Raw genomic sequence first — 27,606 nt, 5'->3', positions numbered from 1 at the left:
TCTGGCAGTATTTAACCACGTCCTTCTGTAATCCTCGCCAATAAACCTGTTTCAACATTTAATCCTGCATTTTCACCATACCTAAGTTACCTGCTATTGACGTTCCGTGAGCCACCCATAAAATTTTGTTTCGATGCTCAGATGGAACTATCGCCTAGCGACTTCCAGCCCATTTCCCCTCTATCTGTATCTGAGATGGTATCCATTTTCTTATTCGCCCTTCGGATGTTAAATAATAGTACTCACACATTGGCTCTGATTCCGTCTCTGAGCAGCCTATTTGATACAGCTCTCCGAACTCAGGATCTACCTGTTTCCTTCCAATTAAAGAGCATGGGTTAAATATGTCGTCCTGATCCTCTGTACCTTCTGCAATGTTACATAAATGCTTTAATACATAAATCGCCAATTAAACTACAATCTCCAGCATATATATGTATCTATTTTTTTTTTCTGAACAACTTATATATGTGCTTAAAATTTGCTGATTTATTTGTAAACCTCATTCATTTTAAATGGAATCCAATGATAGCAAATCTGCCTTTGCCAGGAAAATCAGGCAGGTAAAATTTATTGTGCAGACATTTTGTGTTAATACAAATAAATTGCACATTTCTCCATTTTTAAAAAATCTTCAATTCTATTTTTTTTTTTACTTTGATTTCATCTTACCATTGGAATTAATGCTGTAAATAATTTAGATTTTAAAACACAATCTAAGTTAATCTCTGTTCGATCTGGGCGTTCACTGGTATCAACAACAATAAAACCATATTTTGTTTAAACACGCCAACCCTCTTCTATCAAACTTTCTTTCTAGCACAAACAAACCCTTTTCTGATGTCTCCCTGTGGTTGACGTTCTGCATTCCAGAATTCCTGCAGTGAACTATGATCTAAGCCCTGTTCTGACTTCATCCAGCTTCACTTCTGCGTGACATAGACAATAATTTATTGGATGATGTTTTTTACTGTGTTATGGTACGGCGGATGATAAATGCATAACTCCAAAATTCCAAATCCAAATTTGAAACTCCTTCGAAATCGGTATTGCAATTTGCATAGTGAGGATCGTTCCTGAAATCAGAAAATTATGTTACTGGCTATTTGTGATAATTTTATAGTCGATTAAATGTTTGTGTAAATAATAAGGCCAACAAAACCACAATTACAATTAAACACATGAATGAGTTTGTAGAGTAAGCAGTACTTAGAAAAAGCGTTCACAAATTCATAACTTAACTACCATCATACCTATTTTCCCATTTTGCTGTTATGCAACAATCCATATGGATTTTAAAATCTAGATATTCCCAATAATTATTATCACAGACTGTTTTCCCTCCCCTTGTTGTGCCGGAAGAAGCTGACAGTAACTGGTCCTCCATTTCTAGCCTTGTTTGCAGTGCATTCCGCAAGTTCTGACCATCAATCCTGCTGTCTTCTGCGAGATCTAAACAGCTGTTTCCCCCCCCCCCCCCCCCCCCCCATGAAGGTTTCAGTATTTCCCTATATACGTTCCTTCATTTTATTCTCTCTATTGCCTTAATTAGTATCAACAGAAATCCTTTCTTTCCAGGATGGATTACTCGATCCTTTACTCTACCATTTAGGCATAAGTAAATACCCTACTGTTTACCGTACTTACTTGGAGCTTTTATAACCTTCACATATCAATCTTTGAACCAAAGCAAATCAAATTAAAACTTCTCTTATTTCTTTAAGTACACTTCTGTTTGAAGTTCCTCTTGGCTAACTAATATGCAAAACCAGTCTTTACTGTTGTTTTGGCTCTTGCAGTCACCCAGGATCTTGCTCCAATTATCATAGCTAAAGCCAGAAAAAAAAAAAAAGTTTTCCAATTCATAAGACATATGACAGTGGTATTACCGGAAGCTGAACAGTCATACTCCAAAAAGATGGCTTCAATTTCTCCACCGCAATTTCCTAATTACTACTTAACTTTTTACACTAGAGCATTATAAAATCAATCGCATGCATTCATGTGATAATAGGCCGAAGATTTTGACAGCAAATGAATCAATTTTTCCCGAGGTTTCACATGTCCAATCTTCCTTACAATTAAGCCTTTGCTCATGCACCTGTAATTAGGTTACATTGTCCAGCCAAATGCATTAGTTTTAAATTAAATGGTTGTAAATAATTGACTCAATTTTAACAGTCTAACATTCTAAACGTATTGCTGTGGCATGGTCAGTGCTAACAAACGTTTCTGATGAATTGTTAGTATCATAATTGTCAAGAAGTTGCGATTCCAAAACCAGACTCAATGTTTTCATTTCAAAAGTGTAACACTTTTATTGATCGTTTTGTAACTTCTTTGAAACATATTGTATACTCTCTTTAAAGCCTGTTTCGTCTCCATGCAACAATACAGCACCGATGCCCACATCATTTTCATCAATTGCTTATTGAAAGTAATTGTCATATTTCGATGTACTAAAACAGGTGTTGTTGTTAAAACATTTTCAAATTTTTGAGTGTATTTGGGAACAGAAATGTCCAGTTGTATTTTTTTTAAGAGCTCAGTTAATGTGGGAACCACGATGCTAAAAATTGGCACCGTCTTCCTGTCTAAAACAGTCATGCCAAGGAATTGTAAAGCTTCCCTTTTCTTTGTAGCCGACTATCCAGCTGCTTCAATTATACATCTCGGTTGGTTATGTGATCAGGTCCATCCTTTTAGCTCAAGTATGTGACCTGTACATTCGCAGATTCTGCCTTAACCAACTGGCCACCAAATTAGCTTCTTGCAGAAGATCAAATTGTTCTCCCAGCTTACGGAAATGTTCCTCCGATGTTTGACTGATTACCTTCAGAGTCATCAATGCACACAGCACAGTGACTCAGTCCAATAATGAACTTATTCACTAGTCACCAGAAGTTGGCTAGTGGACTTTTCATACCAAATGAAATAACTTCAACTGGTATAGCCCATCTGCCATCGCAAAAACCGAAATCTATTTTGGTCTATCCGATGAGATGACTAAATAATATCCTCACAGGGTGACAACTTTTGTGATAAAGTGTGATTGTCCCACGGCGTCTATGCAATCTCCCAAACGTGGAATGCGATATGAATCCTTGTTTTTCACATTGATTACTTTTCAATAATCTATAATCAGTCTTTATGATCCATCTTACTTTGGTGCCTTTACAATGGTCGAACTCAAATTTCAACAACAAGGGTCAAAGGTTTTTTTTGACGAATGAATTCAATTTCCTTCTCTACGTGCGATAACTACACTCGATAAAATCGATTTTGCCCCTGCCTTATCTACAACTAATTACCTATTTATACATCATGTTTAGCTAATTCTGTTTCCCCATGCTTATTCCTGCACAGATTTGTGTGGTTGCAACAGCTTCTACAAATCACTGTGTCATTTGTTTGGAAGGTAACTCAATATTACATTTAAAATTTTTAGCATCCCCACGTTGTGAAAACTGATTAGAGGAAAGTCAATTTTAGAATCCTTCATTTCTACCCCACCTCCTTATTTATCACCATTAAAGCCTTATGTTGATCATCTTCGCTGTGAAAGGCACTTTTAACATATTTACATGATGAACCCTTTGCTTCATTCTTCTATCTTGAGTCTTTATTAAATAGCTCACTTCACTATCTTCCTCTCAATCTTGTATTTCTCATAAAACTTATCTATAATGGTTCACCCAAAACTCGCAATAAAATTTACAGAGCTTTCCCCCGCAGCAAAACTATGTGTTGTGTCTTTACGTTCTGTCTGGGACTTCATCACCTGCTGTGATGTATTGAAATGTTCCTTTGGTAACTCAAAAGCCCAGTTCAATCGTTCCATGAACTTTGTTAAAGAATCCAAGAGCGTGGTTAATGAATAAGTTGTTTACTATAACCGTTTGATTTTCGGTCCTTTAGCTTTAACTTTATTAATTTCCTTGCGCTAAACACTTCAGCATCATTCACCTCCTTTCTCGCTTCCTGATCAATCTCATCAAATATTGTATCAGATACTAGTACTTCAATTTCTTTCCGCTGTCTTGCAGAATCGTACTTGTTTCTCAACTGATGACGTTGTAGTCGTGTTCCCACACAGCCTGAAAATAAGCAGGTTAATTTTGCCGCAACAGTTCTGCGTATGGCCTTTCCACTGGCAGTTCAAATACAATATGTGTCAGCAACATATATGACCCAGCTACATAATTTCCTAAGATAAGTTTTACCACTGCAATAGGTAAGCTTTCAGCTTCTCCTCCAATCACTTCACCGGTTTTCAAGCTTCTTTTCAATTCTCCTTACCAAAGGAAATGTATTGTCTTTGCATGAATTCATTTAATTTATACATTTATCTGACAAATATCCTCAGGACAATGAGTATCGTTAAACCACAGATTAAGGACTGAATAGCTCCCTTATTAACATCTATAATAATGAGGAACACAAATGAAATCTTGAAACATGTCTGCAACCTTTCTTTCAGCATCCCTTTGAATAGACTGTGAATCCACTTTCACACCTTCGGCTAACACTTGGGCTTGTTTTTCTATTTGATCAAATTCTAACGAGTTTCTCTTGTTCTTATCATTTGACATTACAGAAACTTTTAGTTCTTAGAATTTCACAAGGTTTCGCATTTAACCCGCAGCACATTGATGCTATATGGCCAAACTTATTAAAATTGTAACATGTAAGTTTTCTTAAATACCTCTCAGCACCTTCCGCCTTCATCTGAGGCAATGTTTTAGTCAGCGGCATCTATCCGGTTTGGCCTACAAGGAAAGTTTTTTTTTTAACAACAGCTTGACCGTGACTTTTTGCAACAATGGAAATTCCACTTCTAGTGAATTGGATTAAAATTTCATATCTCTACATTTGTATTTAGTTTAATTGAATACAATCTAAATAAAATAAAACACAAATAATAACCTGCTCATTACTATCTCTGAGGTTCAAGACTGCCAATGTCATTTTCCATAGAATTGGCAATAATTGTAGTTGCAAAAAGAGAAAATTTACAAAATAATCATGGAACAATAAGCAGAGCTAATGTCCCATACTGCCCATAGAGTGGCAATCAGAGTCAAAATGTCAAAATCGGCTCCAATTTACCTGGAAATGAACACGCCCTGCCCACCTACCCCAAACCAACCCCCCCCCACCCCGCCCCCCCGCCCCACCCCCCACCCCTGCAACCCTCACTTTCCTATCTGACTTTCTGAGTGACACCGTGTGAGACCAATATAGATCAAGCGAACTTCAGAAAGTTGTGTCTCAAGCTTGGAGAATTGGAAGTCAAGAAGTCACGACCCTTTTTCATGGCAACAGCTGCAGTAAGACTGACAAGATTAACGATCGAGCCAGCTTAATAAACTGAGGGGGCGTGTGTTCATTTTTTCTTCAGGAAATTGAGGAGAATTAGCTTTCTCTGTGTCCTGAGGGGGTAGGAGATTTCAGTTGGTCACTGGTGGGGTCGGGTGAACATCGATGTTTGTCAGTGGGTGGGTTGGTTATTGGGAAGCCGAGTGGTCAGTGAAGGGAGGCAGGTGCTTAGTGGGTGTGGTCGGTTGGGCTCTTGTGGCTGCAAGACGGTTTGGTGAAGTGTTTTCTGTCAGCGGGTGATCATTAACTCAGAGGTTGCTCAATGGGAAAACGTGCATTTGGGAAGGGTGCCCAGTAGTCATTGGGCTGTGTGGTGAGTAGGGATGTGTGGATGTTTCTAGGGGGTGCAGGTTGTCTGCGTGGCTGATTTAGGGTGTTGGATAAAGCCCCAATCGGGGAAAGAGATTGGTGCATCCACTTTGGAGTCCTGGGAGTGCTGTGAGTCATATGGTGGGCATGGAGGCACTGTGGGCTTCCCTGGAGCTGTTGCATCCCATGGGGCTTCGGGATGTGAGCTGGGTGAAGGGTGCTGGTGGGGGGATGAAAATGCACAATTGATAAATAGAATTTATAACTATATTTTTTCTAATTCTGTTCACATTTTCTGTCGAACAATTAATGGGAGACAATGAGATCCAATACAATTTTGAGAATTGCATCCTGTTTAAGGATCGGATGATTCCAAACGTTGGGTGATTGCCCAACGGAAGTTTAAACTTCGCAGCAAGTGTCGTGCAATAATTTCCTTTTGGTTCGTGGCATTCAAGTTGTGCTGTGGTCCCAGCGCAACATTGGACCATCAGCACATTGCCGCCCAGGAGCTCAGAATTTAGAGGCCACAGAAAGCATGAAGAATATATAATGTGCACATGATTTCAATGTGTCTTTGAAAATCCTGATGTGCTTTAAGCAGAATTATTCGGCTAACCTTATTCCATGCTGCTCAGAAAAAATGGAGCAGGGACAATTATTTCAGTGTTGTTTTAAAAACTAAGTGAAAAATAAGCGGCATGTACACTTCTATTCAAAGAAATATCAATTATCAATTCTAATGTTTCGTCCCTCGGAATCAAATATCCATTCTAACCAAACCAAGAGCAAATTTGTTTATTGTAAATAACATCAGAGTTCAATGCGCTGAATCAAAAAATGGCATGGGAGCCTAGACATTTGATTCATGATCCACTGGCAACAGTTCCAAGCAAAATCGAACACAAGATCGGCCTTCACCTGAAACCCATTCGGACTAATGTTCTGAATAATCTGTGAATCCCACAATGAGACTTATAGAGGGGCCAGTCAAAAAATATTGTAGTTGGGTGTGGCTCGTCAGAGGTGTGTTTTACAGAATAAATGAAAGAAAGAAAATGCAATGGAGCAGATAATGAATCAATTAATCATACTGGAGCGTAGAGATGAGGGATAAAGCTTGCAAATATTTGTGAACACGAAAAAAAAATAAGTCAGGTTACGTGTAATCAGTAAAAACAAAACGCATTAAAGGCTCTGTATCTGAATTTCACAACGTCCATAGCCAAATGGATGACATGAGAGCACAAAAAATAATACATAACTATAATGTAATAGGTATAACAGAGACGTGGCTACAATTAAGCCAGATTTGACCAAAAATATTCAAGGCTTTTTTGAGATTTAATATGACAGAATGGAATGAAAAGGGGCTGGGATGTCGCTATTAATATACACTCAGATGCTTGCAATAGTGAGATGTTGTCTTATTTAAAGAGATCTGTTTGAATGGAAATAGTGAATCCCAAATTAATGAAGTCACTGGTAGGATTGGTTTCTTGCTCCCACCAACTCATAGCCCTCAGCATCACACGCCCCGCCCCCACCATTCACTCCCACCGCAAGTGCAGCTACATGGTATGCCAAACTGCACTTGAACAAATACTGTGCCTTGGAAAAAATGCATTGCAATACATGTTGTTACTCGAAATATGGATTGGACAAACAAGATTGCCTTTTGAAGGCTTCACAATGAGTTCATAGAATGAAACGGAGACATTATTTTTGTGCAATACTTAATGGACCAGACCAATTCTGTAGCAGTGGTGTCTAATAAAAAAATGTTCCCTAACTCTAGAGAAAAACAAAAGAAGAGGAATAGCTAATGGAATTTTATACTGCAATTTCTAGGCCTGATATCCCACAGTTTGGGAATTAAATAAAAGCGGCTGCAGAAACAATGGTGCATTTTTACCACAATAGTAATAAAAATCTCAAAAATAAACCAGAAATTCTAAAAAAAAAGTCTCTAGCGGTTTGAAAACAAGAAAATGCAAAATATGTTCCAGCAAAAGCCCGAGAATGCAAACATGAATCTATAGGTCAGTTAATCTATTTTGTTTCAGTGCTAGAACACATTTTTAAAGAAATAGTAGCAGAACATTTCGAAAATAATAATACAGTCCAGCAGATGCTACACATTATTGTGAAAGGGAACTCATGTTTTACATACGTGTTGGATTACTTTGAAAATGTATCAAGCAGGGTGGATAAAGCCCGAACAGGAGATTTAACTTAATTGTATTTTCAAAATTCATTCGATCAGGACATGTACAATAGCAAAAGTCTGCAGACGCTGGAAATCGTAAATGAAATAAGAAAACGTTGAGCAATAAAAAGTCGGAAGCTCAGCAGGTGGACAAAATCTCTAGAGAGAGACTCAGGGATAATAATTTAATAATTTAAATCAGCTTGAATCTGATTGTGAGGCAGAGCTGCTCAGGTTTTCCAGCATTTTCGTTCCTTATTGCAATAAGGATAAATAATTTGCCGGCAATATGCTGGCATGGATAGAGATGTTTTGACAGAAATGGGCCATTTTCAAGTGATAAAGTGTAACTAATGAACTGAGAGAGGAATCAGTGTTAAGGCCTTAACTATTGCCGATGCGTCTCAAATACGTGGTTTAAACTCTTCCAACGCCAAATGTTAGGCAGATTCGATAGGCCAGTACAATTTGAGACAGAAAATAAAGTAAATGGAGAGCATAAGCAAATGGACACATATTTGATACATTGAAAACGATGTGGACAAATATGAGGTTGTGCACGTTGGCAGAACGAACAGGCAAGACAAAAACCTATTTTAAAGGAAAGAGGCTGCAGAGTCTTCTAGCCCAGAGGGGCATTCGTATAATTGCAGGTGAATCACAATCATGTCAGCCAACTGAGAAAGCAAGTAATTAGTAAAACAAAATATATATGGTCAGTTATTACAAGGGCAGTGCAGAATAAGGAAGTCAGTAGTGAAGACTTGATACAACAGTGCAGGTCATTGGTTAGACAACACCCAGTGTACCGTATTGAGTTTTGCTCACGCTGAATCAAGGGCCCGTAAGATAAATTAGAATTGGAAGTAGTTCACAAAAGGTTGGTTCGGAGATTCTCGGGATAAGGTGTTTGCCTTGTTTAGAAGTGTTGAGCAGGTTAGGATTACACTCGTTGCAATTTTGAAAAAGAAGAGTTGATTTTATGGAAGTATATAAGACTCTGCAGGGGCTTGACAGGGTCGATGTGGAGCCATTTTCCTTTCTGTTCGGTAAAAATCCATTGAGCAAATGAATGCATTTGACGATTCACTTATCTCCATTAACTTTAATTACAACAGGGCTCCTTCATGCCAAACACACTCAAACATACTCGCCACCACCCCTCCCTCTTCCCCGCCCCGTTGATAACATGGGCATTCAGCCACACCTCACGTTTGAAACGTGTTATTTTTTCTGTATGCAACATGTTTGTAACCAAGTCAGAATTCGAGTGACTTTGATGGAACCCAAACACAGAGCAATTTATAGTTTTGTAAATGCTGTTCTATAGCAACGCCATCGATGCCTTTGTCACAGACTTTATGTTTGAGAATTGACCAATAGGGCGATACCTTTTCAGTTTTTGTCTGGCTTTCAGTGGACAGGTCACACCACAGAGAGGTTTTTTCCAAGTTGTCGGTTACATGGCGGTGCTGTCGCTGCACTGGAACATCTTCTCAGTTCTGGCAAAGAAGTATTCAAGTTTATGGCTAGTATGGTTTTAGAGTGCATTGTGTTTCCTTCTTTCAGTCCATTCAGCTTGTTGCTGGCATCACGTGCAATACATACATTTAGGTAAATACAGGCATTTGAGAAAATTCAAAACTCAGATGGAAGAGGAGGTAGCTCATGAACCCATAACTTCCGGCTAAAGGTGGCTGCAAATGTTTCAGCCTCCTTTTTTCTCATTGAAGTGTTATGTTGCTCGACAATTGAGGATGGCAGTACATTAGTGCCCACCCCCCCCCCCCCCCCCCCACCCCACCGACACTCCCCCCCCCTCCCCAGCACCACCACCCCTTCGTTCAATTAGAAATTTATTTGCCGACAACAATTCATAACTGGATGTGAAATGACTGCATATTTTTGAGCTGAGTCGTTCAGTGCGTTATTACCTATCTCAGTTATCTTTAGGTGGATATTTGAAAAAAAAATGTATTTGTTGAGGTAGAGTCATTGTCATTCGCCTGCTAATCCAGAGACGAGCGTTTGTATCCTAAAGCGACAGATGGTCGAATTTGGATTTTAAAATAAAAGGATCTAAAAGTCTTTAATGAAAGTTAAACCATTTCCGATTGTGCCTAAAACCCTTGTGGTTCACTAATGTATTTTAACTCTGCCAACCATACCTGGGCTAGACTACATGTGACTCCAGATCCACAGTAACATATCTGAAAGCCCTCTAAGCAGGGCCATTGGGATTGGGCAATAAATGTTTGCCTAGTCCACATCCCCTGAACGAAGAAAAAAAAAAGTTGTTTCTGTTTAGCTAGATTGAGACTGCAATTTAACGAGGAATGATTCCTGCCTTTACGTTAATTATGTAGTGAAGAATATAACCAATGATGAGCTTACAGCTTGCAGGATTAAATGCATCTTGCAGTCACGAAGAGCAGGGCTTCAGCGATGCCAAACTTTCAACGGCTAGATATGTTCTGAATCGATCTAATTCAGGAAGTTCTTAGATCAACGGATGTTGGTAGATTAATCATGGACAGGTCAAGCAGCTTTTTCCAATCCTGCTCTTTCCCTCACAACCTGTGACAAGCACAGTCTAGCAAATATAGTCTTCATGAATAGACCAACTAAATCAGTTGTGGTTGTGTCACAATATCCTTTCTGATAAGTGTTGATCTCCCCTGCCCTGAACACATTAAGGGTCCTTGCTGTCCTCAGTTCCTTTGTCTTGTGTATGTATGGCCTAACGTGATTAGATGTCATTGAATTGGGATGCTACCTTGATGACCAACGGAGAAATTCGTACAGAAAAAATGCACATCTGGGGCACCACCTTTGGCGGGTATGCCCAGTGTGATGGGCAAGCATGATAACGGATGAAACTGTGACCATGGCTGTCAAAGGGGATTCGACGATTATGAATAAATGAATTTGGCCAATATTTTCTCGATGACAGCTTTGTCCACTTTTGGAAAATATATCCAGGATGGACTGGGCGATTAATGGTATTTTAGTTCCTCTTATACGTCACTGTCAGATGGATCATCTGTCTTGAAATTTTCTTAATTTTCCGACTAAAATTTAAAACATTGAAAGGGCATTTCAGGGATGAATAATTGTCAACCGTGTCTTGTTGTCCAAAGTCGCACTCAATGAAATGCAAGCAGATTCCCTAGCTGACGGATATGAATAAATTTATTCAGCAGTTATGATAATTTAGCAGTTACATAGTCAAGAACTGTTGTGATGGAACTTTAACTCGCAGAGCTCCAACACACGGCCCGTGTATTTTGATCTCACTTCCCAAACGCGCACAGGCCGTCGACTGACCTCAGCCCCAACCGTGAATGCCACCAATACCAAAGGACTGTCCACCACCAACGCCAGGCCACGACCCCTCACGATTCTTTCCAGACCTCAGAACTCCAGGGTTTACGACTCCAGCAAAAACATGGGGATCTGCACCCCTCCAACCTTTGACTCCGATCAGAAACCCTGGACTTCGGTCAACCACAAAATAGCGACCCTGAAGCTCTGAATCAGACGGCAGGATACCCACAGAAATTCCATGCTCACAACTCCACCACCTTCCCCCGCCAAACCACCCCATGACATGGTGCAAGTCAATTTAGACCCTTAAACTGCACCACTTAGCTGCCAGTATCAGCAGAGCCCAAACGGAATCTCGAAGGGAGAAGAAATGTGGACCAGATGGAATATTACTTTCCAAGTGCTTTTTCATTAAATTATAGGCCGTGGGCTTCGTGGACTGGGGCAGCATATATTGTCCATCCTAGCTGACATTCAAAACGTGGTGGTGAGATGGCCGCTAGAGATGCTGCGGTCCATGAGGTATAGGTACACCCATAGTGCTTTGATGGAAATACTCCAATATTTTTACACATTAACACTGAAATAACACTGATATATTTCCTATTCGGGTAGCTGAGCAATATGGAAGAGAACTTCTGGCTGGTTCTGTTCCAATCTATTTCATTCCATTGCTCTTCCATTGCATAGTTGTCATGGGTTTGCAAGGTGCTTTCAAAGGATTTTTGGTGAATTGCTGTGGTGTATCTTATAAATGGTTCACAATGCTGCTCCTGCGCATCGGGGGAAGATGGTGCGAATCTTTTTGCATGAGGTACAAATCATGCGGGCTGTTTTGCCCTGGAGGGTGTCAAGCTTATTGAAACGTATGGGAGCTGCTCTTAGCCAGGAATTTCTGAATTACTCCATCACACTACTGCCTTGTGCTTTGTAGATACAGGACAGTCTTTTGGGAGTGAGTTGTTTATTTACTCCTGCACAATTCTAAGCATCTGACCTTCTCCTGTAGCCAAAACACCGATATGGTTATTCGAGTTCAGTTTATGGTTAATGGTATACCCCTTGAAGTTCACACTGAGGGACTCATTAACGGTAATGCAATTGAATAGCTGGGGGCGTTGTTGGTATTCTCACTTGTTGGTGATGGTCATTGCCTGGCACTTGATTGGAGCTAATATTACTTGCATATGGTCCAGATCTTGTTACATTTGGTCATGGACTGCTTCTGTATGTATGGAGACATGAATGGCGTGGAGCATTGTGTAAACATCATGAACATCCCCACTTCTGACCCTAATATGGAACGATGGTCATTGATGAAGCAGCTGAAGGTGGTTGGGCCGAGGTTGCTACCCTGAGAAAAAATGCAGTCATGTCCTGGAGCTGAGATGACTGACAACAAACAAGCACAACCGATTTCGTTATGCTAGATTCTGAGTGCAAACAGCGGACAGATTCACTCCTGATTCACGTGGGATCGAGTTTTGCTCGGTCCCGTTGAAGCCACAGCCGGTCAAATGTTGCCTTGATGTTAAGGGTTTTAAATGTCACATCACATCGGGAGTGCAGCCGTTTCTCCATGTTTGAATTCAGGCTCTAGTGAGGTCCGGACCTGAGTGGCCCTGGCGAATCCCAGAATGGGCAGTGAGTAGGTTATTGCTAAGTAAGTGACACTTGATAACACTGCTGATGGGACTTCCATTACTTTTCTCATGATCAAGAGTGGACTAATGGGGTTATTGTCTCTTTTGTATTTATCTTCTTTTTTGCGTACAGGACATACATGGGCATTTTTTCACATAGCAGGGTTGATGCGAGTGTTGTAGATGCAAAAGGACAGCTTGGCTAGGGGTGCGGCAAGTTTGGGAGCACAAATTGTCAGTATTATTGCCGGAATGTTGTCAGGGCCAGTAGCCTTCAGCTCTTTCTTGATATGACGTGGAGTAAACTGAACCGGCTGAAGACTCGCATCTGTGTTGCTGGGCACCTCCGGAGGACGCAGAAATGAATCATCCACTCGGCACTCCTACCTTTAGAATGTAGCAAATGGAACGGCCTAATCCTTTTCACTGATGTGCTGGAATCCTCTATCATTGAGGATGGGGTTAATTGAGAAGTTTACCCTTCATTGCGTTGTTTTTTTTTTCTCCCAACATTCACGACTGGAAGTGACAGAACATGCAGAGTTTTGATCTGAACCATTCATTGTAGAATTCCTTAGATCTGTCCATCACTTGCTGCCAATGCTGTTTGGCACACAAGTGGAGCTGTGTTACATCTCCACCAGGTTAAAATCCGATTTGTATGTGCACATAGTGTTGTTCCTGTCATTACCCCCTGCTCTCTTCATTGAAGGCAGGTTGATCTCCTCGCTTCATGTTAATGGTGCAACATGGGAAATGCCGGGCCATGTGGTTACATAGTGTGCTCACAGTTATGTTGTTCCTGATAGCTTACGGCAGCTCAGTGGTACCCAGTCAGTTTTCAGGCCTGTTCCAAATCTATCCCATTTAGCACCGTGGTAGTGACACACAATGGGATGGAAGGTTACCCTCAATGTTACGGTGGGACTTTTTTCTTACAACGTGCTGTAGTCATTTCAACTGATACTGTCAAGGAGAGATGCATCTGCAGCTGGCAGATTGCTGAGAATGGGGTCGTATGATTTTCCATCACCGCCTGCTGCAGTCCCAGTCTAAAATCTATGCTATTTAGGTCTCATCCAGCTCTGTCAGCTGTGGTGCTACCGAACTACACAGAGCACATTCTATGCCCTTGAGATCCTCAGTGCTTCCTCCATGTGGCTTTCAACATGGAGGAGTGTTGATTCATTACCTAAGCGAGGACAGCACTCTGTAATCAGCAGGTGGTTTCCTTGCACTAGTTGGAGCTGATGCCATGAGACTCCATGGGGTCGAGAAGCGAGTTTTCGGACACCCAGTGCAAGTCCATCCTACCAATATACAACCGTGCCAGCACCTATGTGGGTCTGTCCATATGGTGGGATAGCACTCACTCAGGGATGGTGATGAAGGCTCCTGGGCCATTATATGTGTTGTATGATTGCATGAGGATGCCTATGTTAGGCTATTGCTTGATTACACTGTGAGAGAGCGCTCCCAATTTTGGCACTATTCTGAGGCTCCGCACGCAGCTGCAGTTGACAGATTCGCCCTATCAAGTCTGTAATTTTTTAAAAAATGAGTTTCACAGCTGACGTGATTCCCACCTTGAAGGTGTCTCCTTGCTTTCATCCTGTATTCTTGCCCTCTGTGCGCTTCTTACTTGTCTCAACCAGCATTTAAATAGAAATTTAATTAACGTGGGCGAGTTAACAACCTTTTGACCCACCAGGCCATGGTGTTAACGAAAACGAGCATGATCATACTGGAGACGCAGCCTGATGTCACCACGCCCTTGAATCATAAGAACAGAAATGGGGACATTTGCTAACTATTGCGCAATGTTGAGCTCCATTCCCGATTCCCCAGATACTGAAACAGTCAATGTCCAAATTCAGCAAGTTCAGTAAAATATGCAGGTAAGCCGGAAAGGTTCCAAATGAGATTCGGGCCACACAAGTGTAAGCCAAAAATCATCTCCAAAAAGAAAGAGTCCAACCATCAGCAGTTGACATTCAATGGAATTACCATCGGTGAATCCACCCACCATCAACTTCCTGGGTGTTACGATTATCCAGAAACTGTTCTGGACTCTACATATATATATACACAGTTTGGCCAGAAGAGAAAATTAGAGGCAAGTCATGCTGCCAAGAGTGACTCACCTCCAGACCTCCCCAAATCCTGAACACATTCTGCCTAAGCAGACTTCAGGAGTGTGATGGAATGTGCTCCGATTCCCTAGATGAGTGCAGCTCCAATACCATTGTTAAAAAAAGGAAACAAAAATAACGTTACTCTCAGTCAAAACATGTGTGCTGTTTGGTGGGTGAGGGGCACTTGTATTATTTTTGCCCTGAATGTTTTTTGGACACCCACTATGCATATTGACATAAATCAGAGGGAAAATAAGGTAACATATTAGGCTGTCTGCAATTACGGATCTCAGTCTAAAATTTGAAATATATCCATAGAACAAATGGGAGATGATAGCATGATACTGACAGATGAACATGCAGCTCAAGTAATGACCTTGTTCTCAATCGTTATTGATGAAATGTAATGTCGCTCTGCGACCTATTTTTCATGTTCAAATTATATTGTGGATTTTCTGGCGTATTAACAAAAATAGTATTTCTGAGTATCATTTCAGTAAAAAGGCGTGGAAGAACAGGACGGCATAGATCAAGCATATGTTTTTCACTCCATGACATAGTTGGAATCATGGTCCCTACCGGCAAATTTTATAATTTCAAAGACATCAAGCGAACACCTAACTGATAAAAAGGGAGAGGACCTGGCAAATATATCACTAATCTAGGCGACATATATCTCTTATTTGACTGGGAAATCTAGTGGGAGATTTGGCTCACCAGATACTATGTGTGATCTGAGTGTTGTTTCCTAATGTGTTTCTCAGTAAATTGGCAATATACGATCTGGAGTTTAGAAAGAGAGGTCAACGTCTCTGCTTTGCAAGATTATGAATTGTCGTGAAATAATGAATATTAAATTTTGAGATCGTGGCTTCCTTGCCGACATTTTTCCTTGGGTCGTCCGCTGGAGATCAGGATCTGAAATAGGTAAAATGAGCAACCCCCTCGGTTTCTGCCGACCCGAACTGCCAACTGCTTTCCACAAGGGGCGGGTGAGGTCCTGGAACTAGCCGACGGTTCTTCCACAGTTGTATTTGTTAAGTGGCAATTAGTAGCCGATTAAAGGGTGTGTCCAGCTCATCCTCAGTTAATCGGCTGGCGGGAGCATTTCGCAGATGTAGATGAAGCCCGTAAAAGTTGGGGAATAGGCCTCGGGTGGAAAGCGGGCTTCACGTTCTGAACCCCCCCGTCTAAATTTGAAGTCAGCCGCCACTTTCTAATGATCCGGTAGCTGCTGTTTTACAGTATTTACCTGCCAATCACACCCTCCACTCCCCTGACCCTACCTTAATCCCCCTAAACCACACTCCACTCTATTACTAACAGGTGTTTACACCAACAATGCGATTCCCCACCAAAATCCTGAAGTCTGCTAAACCCTCTACATTCAAGAGAAATATATCTTCCCGCCATTCCAGAGAACCATGAACTTATTTTTTCTGCCCATTGAACATCCTGTCACTGCAGTGATTGAAGAGCTGCGACACAGCCCCCTTGGCTGGCAGCTCAATAACTCATATCTTTGACACGGCTTATATCCCCCAGGCAGCCAACTAATGACTGAACACAAAAAAAAACGAAAACACAGAATACTTCGCTGCCTTCCGTATAAATCATTTGCATATGTTTTCAGTTCTTTTCCAAATAATTGGATTCTTCACCGTCGCGATTTAAAGGTCCTCGGCATTTTAATTTCATTTGCTACTATTCTGATCATACTGCTTTTCCATGCCGGACAGATTCAAAATAGCTTTCCTCACTTATTCACTTTGAATTCCATCAACCCTCACAATAAAGAAGCCTTCCTACACCATCACCACAAACTCCAGTGCATTGCTGGCCTTAGCATACCTGTAATTCTGCAAAGAGATCTGCATTCTGAAAGACAGTTACCGATACGACACCCTCTTGAACTGTCCGTTTACTCCAAACATCCCTTCCCCATTTTGCGCCCCTTACATAGGAATGCACCAAATGCAACTGATTTCAGTTTTCAGTCTCCATCGGCGACATGCAATATCATATTCATTAGAGATGAAACGAACATTAATTTGAAGTTTAAATCTTATTGTCCTTTACAGGTCACTCCAGTAGATTTGCTGTTCACATGTAGAATTTTCTAGAACTGGAGGACAAGCTGAGCTTGGTTCAAGGCTTTCTAAACACATCCATTCATTTAGCCAGTGTGACCCCAGGATTCCAGTTTTCTGGGATTTCATTTTTCAACATTGCTGTTCGTTGAATGTATCACCAGTGTCTTACACTATCTGACTGCTCCACAATATGTGAACAGCAACTGCACCCGATCTTGCAATTTTCCTCAAGAATGACCCAAATCTCCATTTCACTTGCGATTTTAACACTCCACTCTGCTCTCTTGCCCACATGTCTGTCATTGGCTTGCTGCGTTGTTCCAGTAAGCCCAATGCCCTCCAGGAACAGCACCACATCTTCCAACTAGGCACGTTACAGCCTTCTGGACTGAATATTGAATTCAACAACTTTAGAGCTTGAACTGCTTTCTCCATCCACACCCCCTTTCTGTTTCTTCCCCCTTCCTTTTGTTTTTTTCCAATAATTTATATCGATTTTTCTTTTCCCACCTATTTTCATTATTTTTAAATCTATTATGCCCTGCTAGCCTTTCCACCCCAGCCCAGTAGAGCTGGACCTTGAGTTCTGTACCAGCCATTCTTAATTAGCAGATTCGTTTAGATAATATCACCACCATCAACGTCTAAGTGTTCTTTTATTCTTTCTTCTGTGACATCTTTTGATTAGCTGCTGCTATTACTGCTTGCTTGTCCCTACAACCACACTCCCGCCTCCACTACTCTCCCCCCACCCCCCACCCCCCGCCTTAAACCTGCTTATATTTCACCCCTTTCCTAAGATTCACTCAGTTCTGTTGAAGGGTCATGAGAACTCGAAACGTCAACTCTTTTCTTCTCCGCCGATGCTGCCAGACCTGCTGAGTTTTTCCAGGTAATTCTATTTTTGTTTTGGATTTCCATCATCCGCAGTTTTTTTTTTTGTTTTTATCTTGCAATTAATCACTTTTCAAGATTCCTGGCTCAAAACAGCGATCAACATTTTCAGATCTTAACCGCAATTTCAATATTTTGGACATGAACTGCATAATATTATGGTAATTCCCACTTACACCACGACTGAACCCATATTTTGCTACGCTAGATTTGCTCCATTATCAAATTATTTTACCCTGCAACATCATAATGTTTGCGAATTGATCTTTCCTGCCTTCATTTCGCACAGCTGAAAGCTTTAGAAATCCCCTGCCACCCCATCCCTCCACCCTTCTGTGCAAGCATAACGTTTGTCAAATAAATGAAGGTTTCAGGTTATGCGACCTGAATACGTAAATCATTACTTTCTCTCCACTGATGCCTTGGATCTCCTGATTGTTTCCAGCATTTAAATTGCTCATAGTTTACTTCACTTACTCCAGGGCTGTGTCAAGGCACAATGTTCAAGGACCTTGTTCTCCAATAAATTGTGATGTTTTTGCCCCTGGAGTGTTTCTTGGCGCAACATGTGTGGAGCATCATTATGTGGGAGCCGCATGAAGTCAGTAATCACTACTGTCCTAAGCTGATGGAGGGGATTTGAGTGTTCAATGGAGCAACATTACAGAGGATATTTTATTGCACATGTGCAATATCTTGTGCATGCCCTCGGAAATAATATAGACATTTGGGCAGGAACAGGTGACATAAATCTTCACCAAATCTTAGTGTCTCTCAGCTGGGAGTATTTAATTCGGAAGTTTAGAGGAAACTTTCCTGTACACGTAGTTATGCAACTTTTCTGTAACACTTCCTTGGCTGATGTCGTCTTGTGACTCTCTTTTTGAGCCAATTAGAAGGAGAAAAGGACAACACAATCAGTGACACTGTTAAAAATATAGAACTACGAAAATACAATGAGGCCAATGAGGGAGAAAGTGAAGATCAGATACAGAGTGCTCACTAGGAAAGGCAGCCATGAGGATCTGGGAAAAAATTTAAAAAAAAATATATATAACGAGAGATATAAAGATTAAAGGACAGCTGTAAGAAATGGAACATAGGGAGCAACAAAAATATTGAGACAGATGTTTAAATGGGATGGGAACGTAGGTCATTTGTTTCTTACTTGGCGCAGGATCGATGGGCCGAAGGGCCTTTTCTGCATAGTGTGATTCTGTGATACTGAGAAATGACGAGATAGGACTATGAAGAGAAAGGGGTGCGCGAGAAAGAGCCAGCAATAGTGATGCACGAAGAAATAGAATATTATCTCTTCTAAGAATGTGAAATGGGAATGATTTCAATCAATATTACTTTTGTAAGTTCAGCAGACTTTTTTTTTCATTCATGGGATGTGTATGACCTCAGTTCCCATCCCTATTTGCCCGTGTTTCGAGGACAATTAAGAGTCAACTACAATTCTGCGGGTTTAGAGTCACACATAGGCCAGTCAGGGCGGCAGATTTCCTTCCCAAAAGGGCATTTGCGAACCTGATGTGTTTTTTTATTACAACACACAACAATGTTCTTCATTAGAACGGAAATTCCAGGTGCATACTTAATTGAAATTCCAGTAACTGCTTTGGCGCAGATTTGAAGCCAGGTCCCAATACTGTGCATCTGGATTAGTAGTCTAGCGAGTATGTATTTCAGCCACCCCTTTCCCCTTGCACCAATCGATAATTATAGGGTTCATCACATTCTCGTTAAACAATTAATTTTGGAGAGTTTCTGCAGTTTCAGCTTGGCAGGTACGAAATAATTATGGTCTGTCATTGAGGATAATGAGCAACTGCTCAGCGTCACACGGTATGCAGGACTGTTCTGAATTTCTGTCCCTATTTTTCAGCATGCAACCCACCCTACTGATGGAGGAGTAAAAACAACTGGGAGCATTTTGTGATTACGCCCAATATGTTGTGGTGGAGAAAAGGTCACTGTCAGCTTTTGCCTTGTTACTTCTCTGATTCGTTGTATCCTCCTGTTTTCCCTATATTCACTACAGCATTAAATTCCTATGCATTCCTAATGCACATATGTTTGTCTCGACAATGTATATCGCAATATATTGTATTTATGTATTTTATTTTATAAAATTGTTTTTTTAGCAGACGCATCTGTATGAAATGTATATTTATCAGTGTGTCTCAGAAAAAGAAATTGGAAAAAGCATTAATAGAAAGGACAAGCGTGGAGAAAATAACATTGTGCAATGCCTAACTCAGAACATCCATGATAACATCTGGCACGTCTAGGTATAAACAATTGGAAACACTTTCTTCGAATAGTCTGAGGTCTCTTACGCAGTCACACATCTAATTTCCACTTAATGACCATTAATTATTTTCCGTCTTCTCTCTTTGCGTCCATAATACTACAGTCAAGACATTCATCAAGCACTGTATATGGCGCACTCAAACATTCCTGAACAATGTTTTCGTCTATTTCACTGCACTCATATCATAAATATTCCATAATCTTTACCTGCCAAACTCAGACCTTACTTTATGTACTTTGGAAGCTACAATATTGAACTCAATAAATTATGAAGTAAATCAGTTATTTCTTATAATTTGATCATTTGAGAGAATTTTTTTTTTTTTACATTACACTGAGCAATAACAAGCTCCCCTGAAAAACGAGTTTAACATTGCCTTGCAAAACACCTACACGATGGACAAATTATTGTTTTCACTATTGTGATAGTAAATACTGTGAATTCTTTATCTCGGATTTTGAAGTGAGTTAAATCATGCAGGATCCCCAGCCTTGAAATGCACATGCTGTAACAAAATGTGATCAACTATCCCAGGATGTTGATAATAGGGGCATTCAGCAAATTCAATACAATTGACGTCAAGGGGGATGTTTAGGTAGTTTCATTTTTGGCAATGCTCACTCGCTTTGTTTCATTGCTATTACCAGTTGCTTTGGTCAGCATTTATTGCCCGCCCCAAAGTGTCATTGTTCACAGGACATTTGCGAATCAACCTCATTGCTGTGGGTTAGGATTCAAATATAAGTCCGACTAAGTAGGGATGGAGGTTTTCCTTCCCAAATGGGGCATTAGTGAAGCAGGTGTTCTTTTTTTTCTAACAAACATTACATGAATATGTATATTGGGCAATTAACTCAAAATTTCGATTGAATTAAAATTCCACATTTAGACGTTATGAGAGCCAAAGGTCAGTCACCAGGCCATTATGCTGAGCCTCTGGATAACCAGTCCATCGACAATAACACTATGCCATTGCCTTACTAACAGCCTTAGTCTCAGTGACTTCCGGTCTTGCTGACTGAACACGGATTCTTTCAGCATTGAAGAGTTGAGAATACTGCTGAATTCTATGCATTCATCAGCAGAATTTCACATCCTGAGCATTCTGAGCTTACGATAGACTAAACACCATTGGTGAAACAACAAAATAATGTGGGGCCTGGAAAATTGCTCTGAATAACTCCTGCAGTGATTCCCCGTGACGGCTATGATGGACCAACAGCAACGACAACCATCAGCCCTTCTGCTGGGCAGTGGGGCCTAATAAGTATATGAATAGTTGAGTCTCCCCCAATTCCATTTGACATCAATCTTCCTAGGGGTCCTTGATGAAACATTTGTTTAACTGTGAATTCTCAGCTAAACATTTGAATCCAGATCATTTGTCAATCTTTTAACAAAGTCTGTAATTTTGTCTGGAGCTGAGTGCTGCTGCTGAAAACCAAACTGATGGTCAGTGAGAACGCTACAATTGAGTGAATGTTGATTGATAGCACTGTGGCGGCTCTTGATAGCGTTTAGATGGTAATCGAGAGAAGAAAAATGGGGAGGTAATTGACGATGATGGAAATTTCCTGTTTTTATTTTTGGATAGGAGACAGCTGGTCAATTTTCGAAAATGTTGTGTAGATACCCGTATTTCTTCTGCACTGAAACAGTTTGGTTAGGGCGCTGTTACTTTAGGAGAGCAAATTGTTAGCATAATTCCTGGAATGTTGAAAAAGCCATTGCAGTATGCAATTCCTTCATCGTTTCCATAGAACACATGGCGTGAATCGAAGGGTGTGAACATTACAATTTGTTATGTTGTGGACTCAAGATTGTGGCGAGGTGAATCATGTATTTGGTACGACTGGCTGAAGGTGGTTGCAAATAATTCAGGAGTTTCTTTTGCACTGACATTCTGGGCTCCTCCAATGCTGAGGATGATTTTTGTGACAGTTGCAAGTCCAATTTGATCCTTGAGAGTCCGATATAGATGACCGGACCACTAGAGGTCAACAAAAAATACTGATCATACACGTCAGAAGCAGTGTAACTGTGAAATCGCTAACACGACTGGTGATATGCAATTATGCTTGGAGCCCTAATACACATTGTCAGTATCCTGGAACACTGTGACATGTAATACTCACAATTTAGGATATCAATGCACTGTTACTCCATATTTGGGAGGATGCAGATTTACCACGAAAGTCCACACACACCCCACATTTTGGCAAAATATGGTGAACTCTCTCAAACAGCTGACTGTTTCCCGAACCACTTTGAAAACCAATACCCATCTGGCAGGACGTTCATGCACTTTGGAAACGCTTAAAACCTGACAATCTTCCGATAGACCACATGAATCCAAAACTCAGCTCACAGGATCCACATACATTATTCCGTCGCTTCAACAGCTGGCAGGCTCGATGTTCATCTAAAACACCCCTCATAAAGCACTGATTTAGATTCCAGGCTTAAAATTATATATACATACTGTGCAACAGCGGCGAGTTCCTGAATCAGGAGTACCTGAATCATTTCCCTTAAGTGCTTCCTAAGCTCTGAATTGATCTGGGCGCATCATTAATGAATAGCTTTTCCACACTAATTCATGATACAGCTCCCCAGTCTGTAGAAACATGGGCCTACCATGAATTTCGGAGAAAGTGGTATAAACAGTTAAAATATCCCAACGTTCTGATTTTATAGTGCAGATGAGGGGTTAAAAATTATTTTATCGTCCTGAGAAGTTGTACAAATCACCGCAAAAATGCACGGCAATCCAGAGAGTAATAATGGGGAAAGGGAAACATTAATGTTGACTGTGAATTTATGAGCTACTTTCTTAATAAATCCCCATCATATTTTAAAAGCAAATTAACATTTAATGGAACATTTTTTTTTCTTTACTTGTAAATTCTAAGTTACAGAGTTCAAATCCCCAAATGAAATATTGAGCTCATTTATTGGGGCAACGGACCATCTGATCTCTGTGTGCATTTTGCTTAGTATTAAGCTAGAATAAGTATAGCGAAGTTCTTCTTTTTTAAATTCCAGTAGGCAATACGAAGGGAATTAACAAAGCATATGAAGAACTATACAAGGTGGAGAATCCATTTGCAACATTTTTTTCCAGAGGCGATTTACCTCAGATATGTAAATAGATTAGATTAGTCCTCCTTAGAAAAAGTAACTTGAAAGGGAACTTGAAAAAGGTTTTAATATTAAGAGGGGGCTGGATAAGGAAACACTGCTTTTATTGTTCGAATTGATGGATAGGATGAAACCTTTACTCCTGGTAGACGTAGTAAGGACCAAAGGATGATTTTTATTTACACGGTAAAAGGCCTGACTGAGACACAAAGAAATTAATTATTTCCTTATTTCTATGAAGCACATTCCTGGGCACTGGAAAGCGCTGCCTGAAAAGGGCATGGCGGTTGATATCCACCAGCTTTACAAACAAGAATTGGTTAATTACCTCAGCAGAAAATTAAATGCAAATATACAGAAAAAACGGAAGGCCAGCTGCAGGCACAAAGGCGTTGATTTTTTTTTTGTTTAAACAATCGATGACAATATGAATCCATGTACCACTATACTTCTGCCTGGTGGAAAAGGACTTGTTATTCGCAAACCAAAACTAAGTGAGATGGACTCAAAACGTTAACTCTGTACTTCTTTCCTGAGGTGGTGAGCATTTCCTGCAATTTGTGCTTTTCTTTTGGATTAACAGCATCCGCAGTTTAGTGCACCTATAACTCACATCAGCACCCACATTCCTGGATACTGAGACAGGCCCACTCATGGAGCACTGATGGCTTACTAATAGAGTGTGATGCTCTGGGTTAGGAATCCCACCAGCGCGGAGGGTGGGGTTTCAATTTATGTTTAAAAAAAAATCTGGAATTAGAAGTCTTATGATAACGATTGTTGTAAAAACCCATCTAGCTTGCTAATTATCTTTAGTGAAGTATACCTTTCATCTTTACCTGACCTGGCCTACATGTGGATGTAGACCCCCAACAAGTTGATTGACTCTTATATTCCATCTGAACAAGCGCAATGAAGGACTGAAAACGGATGCTGTCCTATCCAGCAATGCCCACATTCCATGAACGTGAATAAAAATGCGGGTGGCACAGGGGAATACAATAAGGAAATAGTTACTTGTAGGCAAAACAAATCGATTGTGGATCCCATGAAATACAATATGATCAGGTTAAACAAGGGGAAATAAAAGTTATGTTGGTTACTACGAGTCGTGAATCGTGTGGACCATCAAACAGCCATGGATGCTACACAGTAGCCCCATCCACAATCATGGGAGAGCGTTGCAGCCCAGTGCAAAATGCAACGCTGAAGCATTTGCCACCATCTTCAGCCAGAAGTGCCTAGTGGATGATACATCTTGAACTCTTCATGAGGTCTGCAGCTTCACGGATGACAATTGTTAGTAAATTCGGTTCACTCCACCTGATAGTAAGAGACAGATGAACAAATTGGATCCAACAAAGATGTTGGGCACTGACAATATTCCAGCAGTAGCACTGAAAAATTGTGCTCGAGAAATTGCTGCCCACCTATCCAAGACTTCCCAGTATAGCTATATCACTAGTAACCACACATCCAAGGTGTCATCTGTCCACAAGAATATTGCAGTGAATTTAGCTTGGATAATGACAACTCCCTCAGTACAATCTCGATAATCACCAACGTGATGGAAATAGCCTTTGACCGTGCTATCAGGTGCTTCACAATCAGGAATAATCTGCTCACTCACTTTTTGTTTGGGAGCCAGGGAGATGATCTCTAACGTAAGGTTCATACATTTATATAAGGAAGGCAGTTTTACTTGATGGAGCTGAATACGTTGCATTGCAGAACTTCACTGCAGGGGGTTCCCAGTGCAGTACATCAGACCGAAATATATCCTGTTGCTTCATCAATGAATTTCCCTTTATTAGAAAGTCTGAGTGTGTATGTTAATTGACGATTGCAGAATGTTCAGCACCATTACCAACTTGTTAGGTCCGGAACCAGTCCGTCTGCATATGTCAGGAGAACAGGACAAATTCAGGCTTCTGGAAATAACATTCGCACATCCCATGTGCCAGACAATGACCATCTCTAAAAACACAAGAACAAACTATCTCCCCTTCAAATGCAATGCCATCAGTATTAAAAAAAAAACACCTCTTTCGACATTCTGCGCATTAGAATTAATCAGAAACTGAACAGGACCATCAACATAAATAAGCTGCCATAAAGAGAGATCAGTTTAGGGAAACTCAGTAGACACTTACTCAAAGCTTGGATCCCCAATGCGTTAATACCATTCAAGGCGTTCAGGTCAAGTATCTGTAGGAATGCCCTCCATTTGTCTTAAAAAGTGCAGCTCCAACAACATTCAAGAATTTCGAAACATCCAAAACAAAGAAGCCCTCTTGGTGACATGGCGTCAACCAATTCAACCAAGTAGGCACACGACAATCTACACACAGTGGCAAAAGTGAGTACAATCTGTAAGATGCACTGAGCCAACTTGTCACTTGAATTCTCGACAGCACTTCCCAAACGCAATACCTCTACCACCTAGATGGAGAAGCATAGCAGATGCATGGGAATACGGCCAGCTGCAAGTTATTTACATTGGCAGAATGTCAGCTTGACTTCGAGCTAAATAACTGTTCCTTCACTGGCGTTGAGTCAAAAATTTGGAAAATCCCTAGCTAACAACAATATGGTTGCCGCTACTCCATCTGCAAGAAAATGTGGTTTATCAGTACCTTCGGAATGACAGTTAGGAATACAAAATATAATACTGGCCAATCCTGCGACAGTCACATCTTGTCAATGAATCAAAATAAAACTGAAGTAAAATTAAAAACACTCAAGCAGTCAGGACAAAGCAGCCCGCTTGGTTGACAGCACATCCAGAAACATTCACTACAAGCACCGAAGCACAGTTTCAGCCCATTGCGCCATCAGTGGATGCACTATATGCAATAGAAAAACTCAGCAAATCTTCTTAGCACTTTAGACACCAGTGGCTGCCAAATTCTGGAAAGAAAGGTGTAGCAAATGGAAATAAGCACGACTAGCTGGACCTTCCTTTCCAAGCCACCCAACATCTGGACTTTGAAATATATCATTGTTACTTCACTGCCACTTAGTCAAATACCAACATTCTCTCCCTAACAGCACTGTTGGCGTACAAACAGCAGGGGTTCAAGGTGGCTGCTCACCACCAAGTCAAACTAGTGTTGGGCAATAAATGCTTCAGTAGCCAAGATGTCTGTCTCCCTTTAATGAATTTGTATATAGGTCCTTGTAAAGTTTGCCTGCCTCCTGTTTCCTCCTGCATGGTTTCATTTTTTCCCAGCCATGATAATGCCTCCTGCCCCTGTGGTGAAAACAATTTCACTGTTTTACATTCTTAAATCTGTATTTCAATTGTATTCATTATTAAATGTGTGTGTCTCGAACATTAGTGTTGCTTGCTCCAAAGAGAAAAAAAAGACGCAACACTTAAGTCTCTTGAAAAAAAAAGTGCACACTGAGCCCACGAACGTAAACAACTCGTACCTTAAAACAGCTTTCCAACTTTTTATTCAGGATGATATTAGGCTTTACATTTTGTCATGCAACTAAGGCTGTACAGGTATAAGTCAGAAAACGTGTTGATTACCGGATATAATAACGTTGTAATTGCAGCCATTTACATTCTTCTCTATTCTACGTACTTGCAATATCAAAAACAACCTGTTCGAGGCCTTCCTATCGTTTATGATAATGCCCCTGTGCCAACACACAAATTTCAGTTGGGATCCGCTCACCATTTCCAAATTTGACGGCCTTAAATGGCAAATTGTTTACAACCCTAGGGGCATTTTATGCTCAGCCTCTACATTGAGGCTTGCGGGAGGACTTCAGCGGCAGGCCGAAGCCCTAAAATTAACCATCTTCAGGCCTTTAGCGGGAATGGAAGATTTGGCGCTGAGTTGTCTCACAAACCCATCACTGGTTAACACCAAGGGTCAAGTAAATGGTCTGAAATCTGTGGACTCTCCCTCCGGCCGCCTCGCCATCCCCTAGTACCCCACCTCCCTAACCACCATTTATCACACACCCGACACATCTCGCAACCGGTACTCCAACCCCATCTGTCCACCGCCCAGACTCACATCAGCTCCCAAGCTAAACAAAACACAACCGACCTATTCAAGACTTGCCGGATTTTCGCACTATGGACGGGTTGCAGTCCCGGTGCTGTCCACTGCGGTTTATGGCGCTGCAGGGGCGAGAT

The 27,606-nt window shown here is 40.8% G+C and overlaps 1 pseudogene; it reads left to right on the top strand.

The window, feature by feature from the left end:
• Positions 1 to 27,606, top strand: part of LOC121269375 — a 209,043-nt pseudogene that overhangs the window by 77,652 nt on the left and 103,785 nt on the right.

The sequence above is a fragment of the Carcharodon carcharias genome, chromosome 24 (genome assembly GCF_017639515.1).
Source record: "Carcharodon carcharias isolate sCarCar2 chromosome 24, sCarCar2.pri, whole genome shotgun sequence".
Lineage (NCBI taxonomy): Eukaryota > Metazoa > Chordata > Chondrichthyes > Lamniformes > Lamnidae > Carcharodon > Carcharodon carcharias.
Note: the sequence above shows the minus strand (reverse complement) of the source record. Positions and strands in the feature narration are given on the sequence as shown.